The 4932-nt window shown below is 47.3% G+C and overlaps 1 pseudogene; it reads right to left on the bottom strand.

The window, feature by feature from the left end:
• Positions 1-627: 627 nt before the first annotated feature.
• LOC147892667 (pentatricopeptide repeat-containing protein At2g13600 pseudogene) lies at positions 628-4349 on the bottom strand (annotated as a pseudogene).
• Between the last annotated feature and the right edge of the window lie 583 nt (positions 4350-4932).

The raw sequence follows: 4932 nt of genomic DNA, 5'->3' as shown, positions 1-4932 counted from the left end.
TTTAGATACCACATCACCCAACTTGCTAGGCGTAGGCTTAGGCCCTGGATCATAAGTTGGAGGGGTAGCTGTAGGTGGGAGCTGATGTAATATTGCAGGACACTGTGAAGCTAGATGGCCAAATTTATAACAAGTAAAACAAGCACCTGTAAATACTCCCCATTTCAAGTCAAAATATTTTTCGCCCAAGGGAACATCTTCCACCTCTACCGCAATGGAAGGAGGGGTTGGGTGATCTGTATCCCAAAGAACACAAAACTAATTTCGATTACCCGAAGGACAGGGTGGGCATACAACTTGCCCCAAAGTCGCTGGCAAACTTGGTAGCTCAGCCCTTATATAATCCGAAAAATCCACTACCTCAACCCATACAGGGTAGTGATGTCGAATGAGACCGTGATAATCCTTATTTGGTGACCATGGCATGACATGCACCATTTGTCTGCCATAGAATAGAGGAGACATCTCCAATATCTGCTGACGATATGAGGCATCCAAAAAGTACACTTCATAAAAACCTCGAGAAGCAAAGTATACTCCTTCAACAAAGCAACCTCCCAACAAAGCCTGAACCCACTGAGCCACATCATTTACAGAAGGTAACTTCCCAGGGAAGAAAATGATAACTGCTTGCTGAGAGAACTTCCGGAGAGGAGTAACCAATGAGGGCAGCTTCAGCTTATACTTAAGGACTGGGGGAGGTTTGGCCCACTCCTTCCAGCTGTGGTGAAATTCATCCTTGAGCATGTCGAAAACATAGTGAGCATCTTCAGAGGCTGAGGTAGAGAATTCGACTTGCTGTCTTTTGGGGTCCCGGGATAAGTCCTTCCGAGAATAGCTTTTAATATGGTCCTCCATGGAGGTGAGCAGGGCAGAATTGATGAAGCGAAAGAGGGCAGCAGGGATTATGCACAGTTATGGACGGGTGATACACAGCAACGGGGAGGAAAGCAGATGGCAAGAAGGGGCGGACGGCAGCAGCTAAAGCAGGCGAGCAAGAGCGAGGCGACATAACTGAGGGGAGCTTCTGAAGGTCGCAGGGGCACAACGGGCACGCTTGGTGGGCGCAGGCAGATGCGCACAAGGTAGATGCACACGGGCAAATGCGCACAGGGAAACAGCAAGCGGACGCACGTCCAGCAACGGGAGCTTCGTCTATCTCCGCGGGCAACAGCAGCAGCTCCGTCGACTCTCCCTCTCACACACACACACACTTTATATTTCCCCCACACACACGCACATTGCGGTCCTCTCTCTCTCTCTCACACACACACACACAGAGAACGGTAACGATACTCTAAGGGCCTGGGCAGGTAATGGAATCCCCGCAAGGTGGCGGTTATAGCAGCAGTGATGCAGAGGAGCTCCCAGAGTTGTCTGATCATGAATCGGTTAGCTGGAGCACAAGGCTGCTGAGTTCCCCAACTTAGGAACAGCCCACTCCCATTTTTTGGCTTCATAACAGCCCCGTGTGTCAGCCGGCATCTCCTCAGAGTCGCGCAGTGACCAGCTTATAAAGGTGACTTGAAAGGCTGTCGAAACCAAGTCGTGCCCGTTTTACCAATCTAGCATGGACTTTCTAAAGAAGAGGGACACTGGCTACTATAAATTAGCCATTGCCATTAGTCTACACAAATTCACTTTCCTTGAAGAAATGAAAGAGATTTGCATCTCTGTGAAGAATATTTGCTCTTTCATAACATAGAGGTGTCCCCTTGGTGTAAGACCTGAGCTAGGGTACACATTCTTTCATTATTACAGGCACTTGTATCCCATTACTCTTGTATCCACCACCTCTGGTGTTCTATGCACAACTCAGCAGTCCACGCTGCTGCTTTCACTCTCATTGCCTTGATTGTCTTCTCATCCTCCTGCGTGTGAGTAAATGTTTGACATCAAGACGTAAGCTGCGGCATACATTTCATCCAATCGCACTGTATGTTCAAAGGCATGTCTTCCAAGCTCCACATTACCCCATTTTCGACAGGCACCCAATAAAGTATACCACACAACAAGATTAGGTTGGAAAGGCATCTTCTCCACCATAGCTCCTGCCTCAGCTAATTGGCCTGCACGGCCAAGAAGATCAACCATGCAAGTATAGTGCTCAATAGTTGGAATGACGCCGTAGTCTTTGCTCATAGCCTCAAGGTATTTTAGACCTTTTTCCATTAGACCTGCATGACTGCATACTGTAAGAGCACTTAGGAAAGTGACCCTGTCTGGCTTTATGCCTTCTCCTGTCATTTGTTGAAGCATATGGAAAACAATCTCACTTTCTCCTACTTGGGCATAGGCTGCAATCAGAATATTCCATGAGACTACACCTCGAACAGGCATCTTCTCAAAAACCTCCCGTGCTTTTGCAAGCAGTCCACATTTGGCATACATATCAACTAGAGTGCTGCTAACAAAAGGAGCTCTTTCCAATTCTTTTCTGGCAATCTCAGCATGTATTTGTTGGCCCTTGTCTATGGTTGCTGCGCTGCCACAAGCTTTCAAGCTGCAAACATACGTGACAACATTCGGAGACACACCCTCCAACTGTATCTGTTCAAAACAATTCAGTGCTTCCTCACCAAGCCCACATTCCACATAACCTGCTATTAATACGTTCCATGAGACTATATCTCGAACTGGCAGCAGATCAAACACATACTTCGCTTTAGCAAGCAAGCCACATTTGGCATACATATGGACCAAAGTGTTCCCAACAAAAGGATCTCTTTCCAATGTCTGTCTAGCAATCTCAGTGTGAATTTGACAGCCCTTGTGTATGGCTCCTATGCTGCCACAAGCTTTCAAGCTGCAAGAAAACGTGAAAGCATCAGGAGACACACCCTCCACTTGCATCTGTTCAAAACAGCTCAGGGCTTCCTCACCTTGCCCACATTCAGCATATCCTGCAATAAGTATGTTCCATGACACCACATCTCGAACTGGCAGCTTGGCAAACTCTTCCCATGCTTTTTCAAGCAAGCCACATTTGGCATACAGATCCACCAAAGTGCTGCCAACAAAGGGATCTCTTTCCAATCCCTTACTAGCAATCTCAGCGTGTATTTCTTGGCCTCTCTCTGCATCTCGCAGTCTTGCACAGGCCTTCAGTAGGGCCACAAACGTGTACTTGCTAGGATGTACGCAGTCCTCTTGCATTTTCTGGTAAAGGTTGAGGGCAAGCTGTGATTCCCCACATTTAATATAACCTGTGATGAGAGAAGTCCAAGAATACTCATTACGATCAAGCAACCTATCGAAAACCTGCCGAGCATCGCCCATGTTTCCACAGTCCACCAACATTGAAACAAGGTAGTTTCCCAACAATACATGCGCTTCCAGCCCACTTTTGCATAAGTAGGCATGCAAGCGCTTGGCATACGCAAGATTCTTCTTTTTTCGGCACTTCTGCAAAATGCATATTAAGTTCTCAAGCGAGGGCAACTGGGGCATCCGTTTCACAGAAGTGAGTGCGTCTTCCAACATCAGCATCTCCAAGCTACTGTTCTTGTGCTTTAGATGCATTCAATCGTACTCCAGCCCTCACAAACCCCGGTCTTCATACCGCTGGATGCTTTGGCCCCGTGCTTGGACTTCGGTTTTTTTCGTACAAAGTCTTAAGCCGAATCGGGATTGTATGAATACCAACTTCTTGCCGTATTTTACCTGTGCAATTCACTTTGCACAGACTCGCGGCAGACTTACTTTGGCCTTTGGGTCGTCCCATTACCACTAGTGTCGATATGTGGCGGATTGTCGCTCCAAGGCTCCTAGTCGACCAAGCATATGGTTCTCCAGCACCTTCTCGAGACCCACAGGCCCTACCCAATCTATACTCCTTGTCTGGCCTGCTGCTGGGTTTCTCCATGGCTGTCCCGACCGTGGCTTAGGGTTTTACCTCATTACGTTCCAATGAGGTGTTGGAAAGGCGAGCAAGGAGAGGTGAGGCGCCAATAACAGGCATCCCCCGAGTCGAGACTGCTAATGTCAGCCTACGGTCTTGCCACTGTGATGATCACTTATTCCAAGCGGTTTAGCTGTTACCAGTCGATCTTGACAACAGCTGATTCTCATGCCATCGATCCAGAACGAAGTTCACAGGGAGGAAATACAATAGCGTTGAAGATTGCGGCCTTCTTCTGCGACGTGGGCACTCCCCATAGCAAGCAACCACAGCTTCCTCTCACAAGCGAATCTCAACGAGCTTTGGAGAGCTCCCCCCGACTCCTTGCCAATGCCTCAAATCCATCGATGATTCCTTGGTAAAGAACTTGGAGAGGCACAGCTGCATCAATGTGGAAAACAAGATGACAAGAAGAAGGTTCCTCTTTTGATTGTATAGATGTGCTTCTTTACTTTGGGAATCATAGTGAGTCTGTGGGCTCGGCAGCATAGCTGAATTGTATTTACTTCCCTTTTTCCATTTAATTTGATTCCAATTGTTCTTTCTCCCAAAAAAACAAGATGAATTAGCCTGCCCAAATGGTGAACATTGACTTTGTTTTAGCACTGGGGCAGAGCTATAGCAATGATTTGCTTTGCCGTGTGAATTCGATTGTGAGACACTTCTAGCCATGGCATGGGTTTTGATTCATCTCCAAGGTGAGTCCTCTTCACTCCTTTAGGAGTTATGTGGCACCCTTGCGCACTTTCCCTTGGCTTTCTCTGTGCATCTCCAACGAATTATCACCCACAGACCAGTTGAATGGATCATCGCAAGGATGATCATAGAAAAGGGGGCAGTGCCTTCGGGCACACAAATTGTGCCCTCTTGTTTGTGACCTATTTACTTGCATTGTAGTGTACAGAAGTTTACAGCCTCCCATATCCCAAATTTGCCTAAACGTTGAAAGTCCCTTCTTAAAAAGACACACACCCAATCTAGGATGACTTTGGATTATCGCAGGGCCATGGCTAAAAGCCCAATGTGAGAGC

Source organism: Dipteris shenzhenensis, chromosome 16 (genome assembly GCF_047967505.1).
Source record: "Dipteris shenzhenensis isolate YYH24624 ecotype China chromosome 16, Dip_SZ_1.0, whole genome shotgun sequence".
NCBI lineage: Eukaryota > Viridiplantae > Streptophyta > Polypodiopsida > Gleicheniales > Dipteridaceae > Dipteris > Dipteris shenzhenensis.
The sequence above is the reverse complement of the archived record's forward strand: the minus strand, read 5'-3'. Positions and strand labels throughout refer to the sequence as shown.